At 48.5% G+C, this 18,741-nt stretch overlaps 1 protein-coding gene across 3 annotated transcripts in view; it reads left to right on the top strand.

The window, feature by feature from the left end:
- Positions 1 to 18,741, top strand: part of ASB5 (ankyrin repeat and SOCS box containing 5) — a 589,281-nt gene that overhangs the window by 318,577 nt on the left and 251,963 nt on the right. The gene's annotated exons all lie outside the window — the stretch shown is intronic.

The raw sequence follows: 18,741 nt of genomic DNA, 5'->3' as shown, positions 1-18,741 counted from the left end.
CCTGCCGCCGGTGCTGCTAGGAGTGTTCCACTAAGGCTGACGATGACTTACTGGCTGACGAGAGAACCCAGCTGGAACAGGAGCATGCAGAACTACAGCAATCGAGTGCCGCTGCCCCCAATGAGTCCAAATCCTCCTCTTTTTCCATTGATCCTGCTGCACCGTCCCAGCACTAACAGTGCATGGGTACGTGAACTTCTCCTTTTAATAGGGCGTTGATGCCATGCGGGCACATTTCAAACCCCGCCCAGCCTCCCATTGGCCGGGGGTTTTCGTGCCATTCTTTCCCCTTTTGGCACTCTTCTACCCCCAGACACCTCTCTGTTGGACTTTAGGGTGTGTGACTTCCTGACCTTTCTTGTGTCCCCACCCGGGGACCACTGTTCCCGAGCCTTTGGTGCCGTTTACCACACGTGCCCCTCTATCCCCCTATGGGTGCAGGCCTCTGCTAGTCACCGCTGCCTTGAAAACAGAGCAGTGTTTACCAATGATCATGCTTGATACTACGGGTCATTAAGACATTAAAAGTCACCAAATGTGAGCAGCCCCAATGTAGGCAACCCCCTTCTTTCATGCTTTTCATGATCCAACATTAAAATATATACTTTTACGTTTTTTCACCTTTTTGAGTCAAGGGAGGCAGCTCATCTTCAGCCATTAATAAGACACACAGTAATTTAACTCTGAGTCCTCTTTACGAACTGCCCCAACAATCCAAAAGTACGAACTATGAGATGCAGCAACAAACTTCTAGCACATGGGTAAAACAGACCCCAACATGCGCTCCCTGCTCCTTGACTGGAGCTAAAAGCCACTGCGAGGTACGGTAACACAGCAATCTGAAGTTACTAAGTAGCTATAAAAAGTGTAAGATGTTTTCAAGACATTAAGCTTTGCAGACCTCTCTGGTGCTTAAATCATGGAGCGCAAATATCCAATTCCAACTGCTGCCCAAAAACAACTATGATACTACCATTTAACAGCTTGCGCTCAGCAACCTAACTAGTAATACAACTTCATCACACAAGGTCCTACACCAAAGAAACATGGAAGACAGCAGCGATGCGCTGTTGAAAATGACTCGGTTACTTACCGGTAATCTTCATTACTCCTAGTCATAGTCTTCCTTGCCACCGTCACCCAGGAGCACTACGTGTTCCAGGCACAGCATTCACCCATAAAAAGAAAATTCCCACCAAACATGGCAGCCTGACAGGAAGTACCTGTCACCTGACCTATAAGGGTGGGGCAACCCCACATCACAACCTGCAATACCCACAGTAGAGAAGCAACCAGAAGGGAAAAGCAAAACTTTTGTTCGTCTCTCAACACCCAAGGGCGGGATCATGACTGTGACGAGGAAAACTATGACTCGGAGTACTGAAGATTACCTGTGTGTAACCACATCATTATCTTCCTCCTCAGTCTTTCTCATCACAGTCACCTAGGAGCCTATACCCAAGCGCCAGACGAACAAAAGAAACAGACAACCAAAGGAGGGCAAGTACATTTATTTGCAGACAAGCACAATCAGTGAACAGCAGCAAGGGTAGCAGAGCCAAAATCCCCAGAAAACACCTCCCCCATCTGCAACTTATAATGGGAAATGAAGGTATGAGGGGAGGACCAAGTTGCCGCCGCACAAAGATCCTCCAAGGAGGTGCCCTGAAAAGAAGCCCAGAAGGAGCCAAACCCCAGGTGGAACGCCCCTGAATAACCGGAGGAAGAGAAACCCCTGAATGAAGAGAGGCAAGGAAATAGCGGACCAAACCCAACGCAAAAGAGTAGCCGTCGTAATGCGATGACCTCGCAGGGCAAGACTAAAGGTGAAAAACAAAAAATCCAGGCGGTCCGCTCAAGGTAAATAACAAGAGCCCACCATTAAGGGGTTAGGAAAAAGGGCTGGAAGGACAATATCCTGGGGCAAATGGAACGGAGAGGACACTTTGGGAAGAAAGGCCAGGTCAGGGCGAAGGACCACCTTGTCAGGAACAAAACGCAAGGGAGGATGGCAAAGCAAAGCACCAAGCTCCCCCAAATGCCTCCCAGAGATAATAGCCACCAGAAAACACACCTTTAGTGTAAGAAGCTCCAGAGACAGAGAAGGCAGGGCTCAAACAGAAGGTGCTGCAAGACCTGAAGGACCAGAGGAAGAACAGAGGAACAGCCTGACCTCCCGCCTGCACAGCCTGCACCGTTGTAGGCTGTGCAGACGGGAGGTCATCCGATTCTATCAGGAGACGCTACTCGTGGCATCTCCTTACATTGTGGTTACGCGATAGCTCGTGATAGAAACGTCTGGACTGCGAACGTGTGAATTGCCTTGAAAAAGTCTATGTTTAGACGAAACACATGTTGGCAAATTCTATGCTGAGAACACCGAAAGAAATAAAACCAACTAGCAACGAAGCTATGAATCATTTGTGATCAATTGTACTTGTTGAAAAGATATAATTGGTCTATTGAAAACTTCATTTATAGAAGTAAACACATTGCAAAACTTGTGTTTGTTACACTTGTCCATGGCATTCTGGATATTGTTATTTGAGATTACTGAACCAAACTCCTTTCTCTAATTCTTATGTATACACAGTAGTTAGTACTGTGTAATTAGCACTGTAGTTAGTGGGTGCTTGGAGCTATTAGCACCTCCATTTTGACCCTAAACAATGAATTGTTTCACACCATAATAGTTGTAATTAGACCTGACGTTCTATATTTGAGGTATGGTAATCTTCCTAGTTGGGATCCACAACTATTTCCTCACATAAATCACTTCCTAGAATTCTTTATGGACAGTGCCACCTCTGAAAAACAACCCAAATAGACTAGCTGTCACCTTCTAAACCTCAAACTCCAACTGGCCGAGTGCCTGGCGAGACAGGAGAGGAAAGCGGACAACAGAATGGGCAGCGGGAACCTCCAAGGGGGAGCAACAGCTAAACAAAGCAGGAGGGGATACAAGGCTGTGATAGCCAAAAGGGTACCACCAACACCACCACCACCCCCTCCGTCCTTATCTTCACCAAAACCATGCTGAGAAGAGGAAAGGGAGGAAAGGCATAGAGAATACCCGAGGCCAAGGGAATCTCAGGGCGTCCACCCCCCCATGCCTCCCTGCAAGGAAGAAGGGCGCAAAACGGCGGCAGAAGAGCAACTTAAGGGGAGGCAAAAAGATCCAACCAAGGCTTCCCGAACTGCCCGAAATCTCCCGAAAGATCAGAGGAGACAGTGACAGAGAAACCAATGAAGTAAGAAGGTGACTCAGTTGATCCGCACGCCCATTTTCCCTCCCCCGCAGATAGGTCGCCGTCAGACCCAGCAGGTTGGCTTCCACCTAAGCCCCAATCTGATCCGCCAGGAGAGCCAAAAAAAGGAGAGCGAGTGCCCCCCAAATGATTCAAACAGGCACGGGCCACCTGATTTTCTGTCCGGACCTAAACCCACTTGTCCTTCTGATGATGGGCAAAGTGCAGGAGAGCCTTGTACACCGCCGCCAGCTCCTTCCAATTCGAAGACATCCAGCTCTCCGCGGGAGTTCAAGGACCCTGATAAGAAAGAGTCCTGAGGGTGGCCCCTCAACCCCGAGGGCTGGCATTGGTCATCAGGGAAAAGGGCACAGGAGAGTCCAGGTGCAACCCCCTTCGCCAGGTTGTCCGGCAGCAGCCACCAACGCTGCTGGAGAGAAATGGCTGGAGTCACCAGAACTGAGGCATCATAATCCTGGGACCCTAGATTCCAGTGAGACAGAAGATGATACACCAGATGGAAGAGGTGTCTGCGAGCCCAAGGAACTAGGAAAAGGGAAGCTGCCATGTCCCCCTAAACCCGCAACCATTCTCTTCCGGAAGCCGACGGGGCAGACAGGAGGGATTCTTGATGAGACCTGAGCCGCAGCTGGCGAGTCGGAGGAAGAAACACCATCCCCAACGGGAATCGAAGAGAGTGCCGATGAATTGGAGTTCCTGAGACGGATGAGGTGGGACTTGCTGAGTTTCACAAGGAACCCATGGAACTCCAGACAATTCCGCACCAATGTTACATCCTCCTGGGCCTTAAGGAAAGATGAGGAAGAAATTAACCAGTTATCACGGTAGGGAAACAAAAGTACTCCCGTGCATGCAACAGACCCACCAGGGGAGCCAGGACCTTTGTAAACACCCGAGGGGCGGAGGCCAAATCAAAGGGGAGGACACAAAATTGGAAATGTTGTCCCAGGGCAAAGAACTGCAAATACCTCTGGAAGAGAGGAAGCACAGAAATATGGAAATAAGCACCCAAAAGATCCAAGGGTGACAGAAGGGCCCCAGGGAAAACAAGGTGCAGAATCTTCTGCAAACTCACCATCTTGAATCTCTGGTAAGGCATGTAGCAATTCACAGTTTGAGATCCAGAAAAGGGTGGAAACCCCCGACGCCTTCTGCACCAGGAACATCAGAGAGTAGCAACCCTGGCCCAATTCGTCCCTGGGAACAGGAATGATAGCACCCTTCTGGACAAAATCCAAGATCCGCATTCCAGCCATCGCAGAGCCCCCCAATAGTAGGGATGCTCCAGTTTGCAGAGAAGAGACCAGGGCCTAAGAATAACAAGCACTGGCACAGCCAATAGGTCTCGCCTTTGGGACCTTCTAGGTGTTTAGTCATGCAACTCATTATCAGCCAGTGTCATTGCAGGGTGAGAATTGGTACACCACCACAGGCTGTCCCAAGAGGTTCCTGGATAGGAATCTACAGCGCTGGGTGTACTATTTTGTTCTACCACATACCATTGCACAACTCCAGATTGAAGGAGAAAGCGGAACCTTGAGTGTTTGATGCAAGAATATTGTGTTATAATAAAGCACGCTATCACCTGCAAAAGTATCATGGCGGGCAGTCAGCCATCAGCTTGAAAGCAATGATACTATGACAGATGAATGGAGCCTAAAAAGAGTATTTAACTTTAGCTGGCCTGCAAGATGGCCATACAGAAGAGCCAACCTACTCTTACTACTCGACAAACGTTTATTAATATCATTAATAGACAAACAAACAAAAAGGCAGCTCTACTCACTCAAATTGATATTTAATTCCAGTTGGTATATAAAGAGAGGGCATGATGAAAAAGTTAAATCTCCTTTTTGTGCAAATAAAAGTTATACCTTTAAATGCAAAAGGAGAATCCTATTGCCTTTTTATGTTTCCACAGCTGGAATGGACACTTACAAGTATGAGGAGGAAAAGAAAAACTCAAAGCAGCTGGTGATCAAATGTACACATTTAGAAGCCTTAAAAAAGTTAAACAATCGGACAAATAAAAACCATGACTATAGACTACATATAGATAACTTGTGTGTTGAGACAGAGATGTTCCCTTGATGGAGCGAGACTGCCTTGAAGATAAATGTTTGAGGGCAGCTGCCCCCACAGAGAAAGAACTTCTCACTTCAAGGCCTCCCTTGGCCCTAGAAGCCTATGTGTAAGATGCCATTGCAATATTTGCGGAATATGTGTTTAATGCAAGCACATTTTTGCACTTTTTCTCAAGGATTTTTATTTTCAAAACCCTGGGGTATATTTACAAGTCCCTTGCGCTGCAGGTGCATCACTTTTATTATGTTAGAAAGTGATGTACCGGCCGTGCAGGGGCTTTTAAATAAGCCCCCTTGTTTTCAATGTAATTTTGCCACAAAACTGATGTCTTCAAATAATGTAGAAAGTGCTTTGACACTACACAATGGACTAACAAACGGCAGGCTCAAGCAATTAAGTCACTGGCGGCCGCGACGTGGGCATTTTACGAGTCTGTCTCGGGACACTGACCAAGGCTGTCCTGACAACAGTACGAGCATGCAATGAGTTAGAACACTGCGGGGCTAGGCCAAACCTGAGCTCTGACCCTTCTGCCTAAGCGTGGAGGCATGTCCTGTTACTCTACATATCCTGCCCACCATGCACTTATCCCGTACCTGCCCAAGTATACCCCACAGAACAGCTGCCATTGTACTTTTCGTACTCAATTTTTGTTTCAACCCCGCCTGAAAAGCTTTATTGCTGACAGTATATAAAGTGAGATTTGAGGTGTTATCAAAGTAGTAACAGAGCAGTTTTAAAGAAAGAGGAGAGCAAAACTACAAGAAAGCTTGCTTTTTTCAAAGAAGGCTGCGGGATGCATTATGTTGAGTGGGCTGTACCGTAATGAGAAACCTCCAAGCTGTGGACTCAGGAAGCGTGGATGCTGCATTGAGTCTGGATTGGTTTACACTACTTAAAAAACCTTAATATTAAGGCATAGGAAAAGGGACATAAAAAAAAAATGTTAAAAAATGTCTTGGTGCTCTACTATGTCAGCAAATAAATAAGTATTACTAGGCGAGTCCCAAAAGGCAGCAAAAGGCATGTCAAATACTAGTAATAAGATAATAGATGGGGAATAAAAACATAAAATCCACATCAAAACACAACAAAACAGAATGATCGGGATGGGGTGCGGGGAGTAGCAACATAAAAGAGGAGCGGGGGAGGAGGTAGCGAGCAGCAACAACACACAGCGAGAGGAGCGCGGGGTGGGCCACTCAACACAAAGGACTGAGATGGAGTGTAGAGTGCCTCGTACTCTCAAACTACAAGGCAAAAAGAACAAGTGATGCCACACGGAAGCAGCATGGCGATCGACGGTCTTCACTTTTGAAGCACGGTACTCATGCTTAGGGCGGCATCCACCTTGCGGGAGCGAGTAGTGGCCATATGTTTGTAATTAACGTGGCCACGCCGCTGCTCACTCCCGCAAGGTGGATGCCGCCACAAGTACGAGTGCAGTGCTTCAAAATGAAGACCGATGGCTAAAGGCTCTCCTAAGGCAGTGCATACGCGCTGTCTAGGCGAGACCTAAAAATAGAAAAAGGCCCAAAACAAGTATCACTAAAGTATGTAGTGTAATTCCAATCACTAAGGTGAGCCAATTAAGAGAGGAGTCAACAGTACCTTAACGGAAACAAATCAAACACATTCAGTATTAAATACAAATAAAGATAATAATGAGCATAATAATAAGCAAGGTTCTTAGAATCTAGAGACAGTGAGGTGAAACGTATAAAAGTGCCTATGTTCACTCTAGAAGTAAGGAAGCAATTCAGCACCATTCTTCACTCTTATTCAGACCATTGTCAGTAGATCCACCGCGCATTATCCATCTACATTCCAGTTCCTGTAGGACAAGGGCAACATTTCCACGTCTCTGTGGTGCTTGGGCAACTTCAAGTACCTGCAATCTAATGTCGTTGGATTAATGATTATTATGTTCATTATTATCTTTACTTGTATTTAATATTGAATGCGTCACTTTAGTTCACTTGTGGCCCAGCACTTTAGAAACTTAATTTATGCTACATTTCTAATATGAAGAGTAGTCTGCAGTCCACCACTGGAATTTCCTTTCCACAGACATTATTTTGGCAGAGGAAATAAGGTTGGTGGACCAATGTTAAGAGTGCCTTCAGGGCTCTTGCCATGGGTGCAGTTATCAGTAGCACAACAGGTGTAGTTGCACTGAGTACCGGGGATCTGAGGAACTGTGATTATTGTGGTATGTACTACCCAAGGAAGTCTACTGTCCTTGCCTGCTGTAGGAACCTTGGCCCCTTGCCCCACCGTTATCTCTTACTATGTCTGACGCTTGACAGATTAAATATAGCAGGAAAAGATCCCAGTTTATTCTCATGCATACTGGTCCTGTCTTTGGGCATAGATTTGCAACTGTTGCACCCTGTAGGTCTGGTATACCATTTGACTTATTACATGTGTTTAACTGTGCCAGGCTGAAAATACTTCAAGTGAGCTGCAGCAAATGAATATATGTACCATCTGTTTACTATCAATTGTGTACCTTCTTTTATCACCTCTTTTAAAGCTCCTTTTAGAAAGTATATTTCAGAAAAGGGGTATCTTCTGAAATAATACTAACTGCCTTGATCCACTCATGATAAAATGTAACTTTGTAGGAAGGTGGTTTATTAGTAGGTGAAGGTAGGTACCTACAGCTAGTAATAACACCACAATCACAAAAATGGTCCAGTCAATTATCAATAAATTAATCCTTGCTCAGCCCTTGGTAGCTTGGCAAATAAACAGTCAGGCTTAACTTATGAGACTGGTGTGTAAAGCATTTGATATCACCAAAACAGTAACTGAGTAAAAGACACATCACAATACAAATCTAACACCAAGTTGGGAAGTATTTTTATCTTTCAGATTACACCAAAATGACAAACGTTTAGTGGAAGGAACCAGAGATATGAATTTTTAAAGACTAAATAAAAAAATTAATTTCTACTGCAAAAAAGTGTAAAGTGCCAACCGCTGCTATCTGGTCACGCTGGACCGGGACAAAGTCAAAGTTTCAGGCCAACTGTGATGGAGTGCGGGTCATATACGATGAGGGGTTGGGCCTGACCAAGATTTTACCTTCTGACGTAGTCACTTTTTTGGAACTTTTTCTCTCAACGTCAAGCGATCAAGTCCTCAGATCTGGATTTCGAGTCGATGACAATGGCCTGCTGCAGCGCAATGCATCGGGGAGCCCTGGAGGTCTTTGGCTTCACCGTCGACGGCGAGGAGCTCTGGAGCTTTCAGCGGGGCAAACCTGCGTGCTCAGGCCGAGTTGTATTTTGACATCAGTGGCTTGACTCTTGTCGTTGACAAAACTTGGTCAAAAGTTCCAAAACTTTCATAAGCGACAGTTAGTCCTAATTTTTCCCAAAATTCTACTATCGCAGGGCATTCCTTAAACATATGTATGTCAGAGGTGCCCTCTAAATCACATTTTTTACAGCGGACTGTAGGCCCCTCACAACATTTTGGTCAATCTTAACGGTGATATATAAGCCCTATGAACCGTAAACAAATGGTTCCTCCTCAGCCAAGCTGGTTTTACAGCGACAAACAAAGTATTAAAAGATGTTTGCCACAAATATTCACACTGTTTGTTTGGCAAGGAGGCCCCCACAGTTCTTCAGCCAACTTAAAATCACCGTTGATAGCCTCCTCAATTGCCCAATAAAGAAAAGAAACCTGCTTCCTCCCCGGTGGTCTTACCACCAGCGGCTCCTCAAGGGTGTTTCCTATGCCTACAGGTTTTTTTTTATTTGGGTCCAACTCTGCAACTGAATATATTTAAACTTAGACATGCCCTCTTCTAGCCTGTAGTGACATCTATGGTAAAAGTGAACCCTCAAAAGTGAGGTCCCCTCACACCTTTAGCCCCACTGCTCTAAATGGTAGTGCAAGCCTGTCTTTCAGGCAGTCTGGTGCGCCTGAAGAGTCCCAAAGGGGTGCCCCACTTGACAAATAATTGAGACCAGTACACGGTTTAATACTAGCCCCTGTTCGAGCCATCCCCAGCAAGACTTTTAGCCTAATCTCTTGAAGAACTTCTGTTCTCCAAATTTGAACAGAAATCCCTCCTGAGACAGACCAGCACCCTTTAACATAGCAGAGAACATGGCACCCACCCCTGTGTGGTCTGGGGTTTTTAAAAGCATTCTCGAGTGCGACAGCTGGAAAGCCCATGCATAATATTGCAGATCAGGAAGTGCAAGGCCACCCTTCTCCCTCCTACGCCAGAGCTTCTTCCAGGCAATCCTCGTAGTCTTGTAAGCCCAAACAAACTAGTTGATTGCCTGCTGAAGTTTAGCTATGGCTGGTTTTTCAAAATGAGGAGGGATGGTATTGAAAAGGAAAGTGATTTTCGGTAGCACTACCATCTTAACCAGGTTGATCTTCCCCAAGATGGTCAGGGGGAGGTGGACCCATGATTTCAATAGTTTCTGACACTCCCTGGAGACATTTGCCAGGTTAGTTCCTGAGATCTTATCAATGTCCTACACTATTCTCACCCCCAAGTACCTCATATCACGCTTGGTCTGATATTGACACTCCGCCAGGTTCCACGTCATAACCTCGGTTTTCTCCACCTCATAACTGGATACCTGCCCGAAGTCCAGTGCTAAGCTAATGACATTGGGAAAAGTCGTCACGAGATCAGCAGAAAGAATCAAAACATCATCGGCGTACAGGGCAACCTTCCTCTCCCAATCACCATAATTAAAAGCAGACTACTAGACTCCTCTCTTAAACGCAGAGCAAAAGGCTCAATATATAGGTCAAAAAGAAGAGGTAGAGAGGGCAGCCATGCCTCGTCCCCCTGGTGATCTTAAAGGGTTTAGTCAATTTACCATTAACCAGGAGTCTCGCCGATGGATCCCAATAGATGAGTTGAATAGCTTGGCAGAATTTCTCACCCAAATTAATTTTTTTCATAACTGCCAAGAGATATACCTAATTGACCCTGTCGAAGGCCTTGGTGGCGTCTAATGTTATTGTTGTGAGGGGGAGCGAGAAGGTGGTGGCCAAATCTATTAATCATGGGTGAGGTTGGCTAAATTCCTACCCTTGACAAAGCCTTTTTGATCAGGGTGAAACATGCCTCCCACTACAGAACCCAGTCTATCTGCCGGGATCCTGGCAAAGATTTTATAATCTTCATTCAGCAGCAAAATGGGCCTCTAGGACCTGAAACTTGCTGGGTTCTTACCTGCTTTCAGAACCAGGGTAATAGTAGCATTCCCTCATGAACCTGGAAGCCTTGCGCCCCGGATAAAATCTCATTAAAGAGTAAGGTCAGAGTAGAAATAATCACCTCCCCTAGAGATCTAGACAAAGTCCTTCTTGTGTGGAGCCTTTAGAGTGCAGCAGGTACAGTCCTTTTGAGTGCAGTCCTCTATTGTGCAGACCAAGGGTCCAGCAGGACAGTCCTTCTTCTCCAGTCATTTCAGGTAGGGATCTGAGGGGCTCCTGCAAATCTCCCATAATTATTCCCCACTCTGGGCTGACAAGGGTGGAGGGAACATCACAACCATTGGGGATCAAGTTGCCAACTTCTGTCATGGTAGCTTCATGTGAAGTGTGGCTTTTGTTTGTCCCAGAATGCATATTTCTTCAAAAATCTAAATGGAGAATATCTCTCTTTGGAGTGCAGGTCAAGCCAACCCACAGGTGTGGCTAACTTTTCTCTACACTCCCCTTCCAGGTACCAGCCGGTCTCCTAATCTAATTAGAGGGGCTCCCATCTTGCTGGGGATCAAGGAAGTAGGGACTGGCCTGGATCCGGTGACATCTGTGTTTCTGCCTTTGAAGTCTCGTTTACCTCCCCAGTCCCCTTCCTGTCTCTGGCTTCTTTATTTAAATGTTCTTTTTGATTGAATTTCAAAAAGACATTGAAAACACTCATTGCGTTCTTCAAACAGTCCCACAAAGCACCACTCAGTTACCTAATGCATACCAACAAGACGTGAGTTCCATACACAAATAATTTCCTGCTGTATTTTGCCTTTTCCGGACAGATTCCAGAACGTTATGCTAACCAAGGAAAAGAAAAGTAAAGATAGAATAATGAAAGAGGAGTGGGAATACATAGAGGGGGGAGGGGAGGGGTATCTCTTTCACCCTTGTGAGGCCATGTCAGCTGCAACAGCGGGCTCGACAAACCCATGGAAGTTTAGGTTGATCAGTGCACAGTATTCATGCCTCTGCCAATGTAAGCTCCCTTTAGGCAGGGAGTTGAGAGTCTAGGTAAATTTGCAGTGGTGCCCAGGTACTCTTTGGTCGTGATTGTATGGGCATGAGTTCCCAGTAGTCAGACAGTTGGCTGTGGAAGAACGCTGCATCTTTAAGCCACTCTGTCACGTTCGGACTGCACCTGTGGCCCCAACAGATTGCCACCCTTCTTTTTGCTAGAAGTAGCAGCATGGCCACCAGTTTATGCAGCTATTCTGCGTACGCACCCCAAAAGGGCCACTAGTGGGGAGCATTCAATTACTTAGTTCGGCACTAAAGCCAGTACCTCAAAAACTTGTTCCCCGTACCTTGCCACTGTCGGGCACATCCAGGCCAGGTGCAGAAAAGAGGCCTCTGGGGCACGGTATCTTGTGCACCTCGCATCCTCACTCAGCCCAGCTTTGTGCAACAAGACAGGGGTCCTATACAGCCTGTGGCTAAACTTGAAGTGAATAAGTCGTAGCCTGTAATTGGGTGACATTGCTTTGAGCTGCACACAGCAGTAAGCCCATATGCCCTCCTCCAGGGGGCCACCCAGGATCTTCTCCCATTCGCGCTATGCTGGCGGGACTCATATCGGCGACGTGCGCTGCATCCCCGAGTAGAGGTGGGTAATGAGCTTCCTCTGCAAGGGATTCACCAGTAATTCCTCTACCACTTGAAATGTTGGCAGATGTACAGGGAAAGATTCAAAAAGTGCCCGTAGTTCTGCTCTCAACTGATAATATGTCAGTCTAATCAACAACCCGGTGTGTTCTTCACCAAGAGCTTCATCTATGGTAGTGAACACCCCATTGAGGAACGCCTGCCCCGTTGTATGGAGCTGTAGTTTCCGCAGTCCTTGGCCTCTCCCGGGCTCTGTGGTGAAAAGCAATTCTGCATGCCTGATTAGTGGTATCGAGGGGGCAAACACTGTCTCTAGTTGCGCGCTACGTCTAAGCTCCTGCCACGCCCACCCTGTGCATCTCACTGTATCAACCATGGCTCGGGATCACTTTTGGGGTCCAAATAGCAACATGTGCAGAGGCGTCGGGTCTGCTCTGTCACCCTCCGGGGCGGTGTGTGCCATAAAAAGGGTTGAATACACCGAGTGATAGCCAAATTGTGCCTGAGCACAGTTGTAGTACAGTTCCATATCAGGCGCGTCAATCCCGCCCTGCTCAAACGGCACCGTTAAGACCTCCCATGCGACGCCCACCCTGTGCATCTCACTGTATCAACCGTGGCTCGGGATCTCTTTTGGGGTCCAAATAGCAACATGTGCAGAGGTGTCGGGTCTGCTCTGTCACCCTCCGGGGCGGTGTGTGCCATAAAAAGGGTTGGATACACAGAGTGATAGCCAAATTGTGCCTGAGCACAGTTGTAGTACAGTTCATTATCAGGCACGTACATCCTGCCCTGCTCAAACGGCACCGTTAAGACCTCCTATGCGACTCAGGGCTGTCCGGCTGCCCACACAAGCGATATTAAATTTGAGCGTAATCGCCATTTGAAGACAGCTGTAAGGAGAATCGGCAGATTAACAAAGACATGTAAAAATTTGGGGAGAACCACCATCTTGGCAATCGCCAATCGGCTTGCCAGAGACAGGGGGAGTGTCTTCCACCTGTTCAGTCTACTCTCAAACCAGTCGATTAGCTTGCCGTAGTTGTAGGACCAGAGTTCCTGTGTTTCGGCTGAGCCAAATCCCCAGATATTTCACCGGGGAGTCCGCACATTTAAGTGGGAACTCTGACTGGAATGGATTGGTGGGAGATGAGCAGGAAGATGATGTACTTGTCTCAATTTATGGTGACGCCCAACAGCCCTCCAAAGCGGATGACTTCTCAGATGAGTGGGTCTAGGTTTTCAACTGGGCGTTGGACATACAAGATAACATCGTCCGCATACATAGATACCAAGATCACACTGGGGGTGAAATCTAGTCCCTGTCATGCATGGTGTTGCGGTAATCTGACCGCGAGCTGCTCCATCGCCACTGCGAACAGAAGAGAGGAGGGTGGACATCCCTGGCGGGTGCCCCGTTCCACTAGGATGGGGGAGAGACCAGATCATTGAATCTCAGTCTCGCCGTCGGAGCCAAGTACAGCAAGGCGATATTTTTGAGGAAAGGGGGCTGATACCAATGCAAGAGAGGAAAGTGAACAGGTCCGGCCATTCCAGGGTGTCGAAGGCCTTGGTTGCGTCCAAGAAGACAGCGGCGGCGGAGAGAGTGTTATCTACCCCCTGCATGGTTGCAAAAAAGGTGCGGAGATTGTGGGATGTACTTCGTCCAGGCACAAAGCCACATTGGTCAGGCCGTAACATCACCGGCAACAGGGGAAGCAGACGCAGCACCAGTATTTTAGCGAGTATCTTATTATCCAGGTGTATCATTGACAGTGGCCTATAAGAGTCGCATAATAACGGGTCCTTATCAGGTTTGAGGATGGTGATGATCAGAACCTCCTGGAGAGAGGGGGCAGTGAGCCTCGTTCCAGCGATTCCTCATACATGTTGAGGAGGTGGGGGACAAGTAGTGGCATGTATTCCTTGTAGAACTAAGCTACGAGTCCGTCCATCCCAGGAGATTTGTCCCTAGGCATGGCCTGAATCACCCCAATTACTTCCTCCTCAGCATAGGGCTCATCGAGATAGTTGCGCTGACCGTCGCTTAACCAGGCTAATTAAATCAATTCCTTGAGGGGGAGCAGATCCGCATGCGCTTCTGTCTGCCTAGCCGAGTACAAAGAGGTGTAGAATGCAATCATTTCTGCTTGCACTGCTTCCTGTCCAGCAATCACCTCTCCGCTACTAGTGAGCAGTTCACTCACGTACTCACTGGCCCACTGCTTTTTTAGGAAGCCTGCCAACGTCTTCCCAGCTCGATCCCCATCTCTGTATTGGCGTGCCTACGCCTCCCTGTCCAGGTAATTCATCTCTCTTTGTGCGGCCTCTTCAAATTCCGCTATTTTCTCTTTGATGCGTCCCAGGTTTTCCAGGCTGTTAGACTCAAAGTACTCAGACTCGAGATCCCAAATCTCCCCCTCCGGGCGCCGGAGGTCCCCCCTGAGTAAGGGCAGTACCCCAACCTGCTTGGTGAGGCACTTGCCCCTGATAATCACCTTGAAAGCTTCCCATAATACCAAAGGCGAATCCACAGTTCCACTGCTTAACTCCAAGTATTCTATGATATTAGCATGGATTGATTCTCTAAAATTCTGATCCTGGATTGCACCTGAGGGGAGTCTCCAGCTGAAGGGCCTATGTGCCGCATTCGGCAACATAAATTTCAGTAGCACTGGTGCATGGTCAAAGAGAGACTGGGCTAAACGTGCAGGCGTGAGTATCTATGTGTCCACATCGCGCGGCGCAAGCCAATAATCGATTCTGGACCAAGTTGGGCCCACTGAGAAAATGTAAGAACCGTCTCGTTTGAGTGGGTGTCAACTTCGCCACCACCAACTCGTGTTCCTCCATGATGGCTAGTAGCTGCTTCGCTGCCCTCGGATGTGGTTGACGGGAATCGCCAGACCGATCCATGCTAGCATCCAAAACCACATTAAAACCCCCCCCCACAGGATGGCCCCGAGTCCGAGCGATTCTGTAAGCCTCTAAATCTCACTAAAAAATTCCAGGTCATCTACATTCGGCCCACAGACCGACACAAACCAGATCGGTCGCCTCGCCAGCTCGCCCACAACAATTACGTACTTCCCCTGTGGTTCGCACAGCGTGGCACACATACGCCAGGGAAGCCCATACTAGTTAAGTGCAACTCCTGTAAGAAGCAGATGTCTTCCCCATGTCTGTGCAGATATGCCCCAACCAGTCGCACCTTACGACCACGCACATTCCATGTCACCGCTTTAATCGCATTCACCTCTGTAGTGGTCTCACCCGTCATTGGAAACATACAACTCCTGATATCATGGGTGCCCCCACACCGCCTTTTGCCAGCAGTCTCACCTTACGGCAGTCACTCAGACCACGCACGTTCCATGTCACTGCTTTAATCCCAGTCTTCTCTTTGACACTCTCACCCATCCTTTGTATCATGCAGGTCCTGACATCCTGGAGGCCCCCGCCCCACCATTCTTTGTTGCGACAGGGCCAGAGAGAGAGGAAATAAAGAAGAATTCAAGGCACATTGTAGCCCCCCCAAATTATGCCCTACCCAACAAGACCACCCACTACCCACTTCAGCCCCCCAACATGGCTGACAGCCAAAACCCTCAAACCAAAAAGGCCAACTACGACCACCAATCAGAATGCCCATGGGACTCATCCCTGAGGGAGGCACTAGGTGCTCGGGAGTACCCAGCAGTCGTATGCTGGGCGGCTGGACAGAATACACTCAGGAGTGGCACCCCCTACATCCCCAGGCAGGCCAGGTGAGCCCCAGGCCATGGTTGCAGAAAGAGGACATAGGAAATCGTGTAATGGGGGTACTTCCCCGCCCTGTCAGTTCAGCCATAGCCTTGCCATCCTGGTTGCAGACTTCTCAGGGCCTCAGACATTGTCGTCCGGGGTATCACCCCCGGCAGGTTCTTTACTCGCCCGCGCAGACGTTGCAGGTTAAGAGAGAGAGCAAACTTTGTGGCAGCCTTGTCGTCAGTGAAGAACCTAGTTTTGCCCTGATGGAAAATGCAGAGCTTTGCCGGGTAAAGGGGTGAGTATTTCATGTCCTGTTGCTTCAGCATTCTCTTCGCTGGTATGAACTCTCTCCATGTGGCCTGCACTGTTAGGGTAAAGTCAGGGATAAAGGAAACCGCATTGCCTTGATAGCTGGTGTCCTGCAAATCCCGAGCTCTGTGGAACACGGTGTTGTGGTCCCTGTAATTCAGCAGGCGCTCGATAATTGGCCTGGCCGGGGCTCCCGGCAGTGGTCTTGGGCCAAGGGATCTGTGGACTCTCTCTACTATGCAGACTTGTGAAAGATGGACTCTGAACAGCACCCTAAGCATGTCCTCGACATAGTCCTCGACTCTGAACATAGCCGTGGTCTCTGGAATTCCCATAATGTTCAGATTGTTGCGGCGTGATCCCGCTTTGAGGTCTTTGTTCTTGCTGTGTATCACCTCTAGCACTTTCTCAATGGGGAGCAGCTTCTTTCGAGTGGCGGTACCTTCGAGCGTGGATGTGCACTGCTCAACCTCCGCGAGACACTCGTAATGGCACGAGACCTTGTCCTTAAGCCGATCAAGGAGGTCCGACATGGAGTTGATCTTGAGATCTATGTTTGAGAGGGACTGTTTCAGTTCATTGAACATTTCGCATATGTTTTGCTCTGCTGACTGTGCGGAGGCCATGGCCGCTGTCGACTGCTCTCTTTCAGGTGGGGTCCCCGCACGGGGAGGCTTGCGCTGTTCAAACACGAGTTTGGGCTGTTTGGTGTCCGTCTTGCCCAGGGCTCACCACCTTGCCCCCAGGCGGGCGTCGCAACCACGCTGCCTATCCTGTGCAGCCCTCGCCATCCTGCAATGTGCAGGCTACACCTTGTGGGCACCTTAGTAGGTGTGACCGCCTAGGTCTGGCATCCCACCACCAGCTAGGCCGCTTCAGCACCTCCCAGTACTCTTCTCATAATCTTCAAGCAGCACTCAGTGGGGGCCCGTCTGTCCAACTGAGGCTATTATCTTGCACCTGATCTAGCCCTGCTCACATGTGCCACCTGTGGTGTTTGACACAGCCCAGCAACTCTGATCGTTTCTCATTGCCCTGCCTGAGCGGGGGGGGGGGCACCCAGTCCCACCTCTCTGGTCCGGTTGCAGCAGCTCCCCAACATCCAGTGGGGCTCACCTTGCTGTGGGGACGCAAGTGGGAATTGTCAGCTCTCTCTGGTTCACGTCTCCCAGGGGGGGCTATGCCCTTGCAACAGTCCCTATTGCCCTCCCCACGCAGCTGCTCTCACCGGGTTCTTGTGTGGTGGTGGATCCCATGTTCAGCGGATCTTCGTTTCGCCAGGATGATGCCAGGTAGTCATTGACCTAAGGGAAGTTGGACCGTCCAGGTTTCCCCCACGATTTCCAATGCTATTCAGCCCTGGCCGCTCGGCAACCTGTGGCCAGGATCACAGTGTGGCGGGCCGGTCCCTTGGTAGTGCTGCTGGGAGGGTGCCGTCCTGACCAGTCGCCCCCTCAATGCGCTCTCACTCGCAGCTCTGCCGATCTGTTCGGTGTCCGGCAGGCCTTCCTGTCCGCCTCAGGCCTCCACCTCCTCTGGACTCAGTCCGAGGCCCGTTCCTGCGACCGATGTCTGCTAGTCCCGGTTGTCCGCTCAGATGAGTCTATGCATCGGTGAAGTGGGAAGCCAGCATTAGACTGTCTCACCCGCAATGCCAGCCTGGTTCAGTAGTCCCTCTCAGTGTGAGAGGCTGCCATCTATTTCCTGGGGCAAATCCAGCCGCCGGACCTCATTGTGTCGTTTTGCATCTTGCCTGGGCGGGTTCAACTTCCAAACTGTGCCCGCCAGTTGTACCAGTGCTCTGATGCCACAATCCTTGGTTTAGGGCTTGCAGCGCTCGCCTGTCCTGCCCAGTAACTGCCGGATTTTCAGTCCAGCCTGCAGAGCCTCACTAGGTGGTGGCCATTTTGCAGCCGACACTCTAGCACCTCCCCAGTCTCTGGCTTCTTAAGGAAGCAAATCTCATTCTTTCAAATGGCTGTATTGTTTCAGCCCCAGGCCTCTTCACACCTACTCAGGGAGCAACTTGGCTCAGGCTGTTAAAGGCTGGCCAATCAGAAGAGAGTACTACAGGGCTGTTTTAGGTAACTTCAGGAAAGTAAGTTCTAAAAGTACTTTCATGCAATAGTTATAATAAATCCGTCCTTAGCGAGATGTTGTATTTATTGTAACTAATATGTTGATACTTCGAGTTATGTTGCTGGATAACTCCTGTCAAAAGTTAGACTTTATTAACGTTTAATAAAGCCTTCCCATGTTAGCCTAAAGAGCATATAGGTCTACAATGGGGGAAAACAATTGTGGTTGTTTTTCCCTCACCATGGCAAATAAAACATTTTATAATGTCCCTGCTTTTTATACCAGGGCACCCTACCCTAGGGGCACCTAGGGCAGACCTTAAGGGTGACTTTTATGTAATAAAATTAGAAGTAATTTTTTTACCAAATTTGGATTTGGACACAGTTTTATTTTAAACCCGGCC

Source organism: Lissotriton helveticus, chromosome 2_1 (assembly GCF_964261635.1).
Source record: "Lissotriton helveticus chromosome 2_1, aLisHel1.1, whole genome shotgun sequence".
Classification (NCBI taxonomy): domain Eukaryota; kingdom Metazoa; phylum Chordata; class Amphibia; order Caudata; family Salamandridae; genus Lissotriton; species Lissotriton helveticus.
Note: the sequence above shows the minus strand (reverse complement) of the source record. Positions and strands in the feature narration are given on the sequence as shown.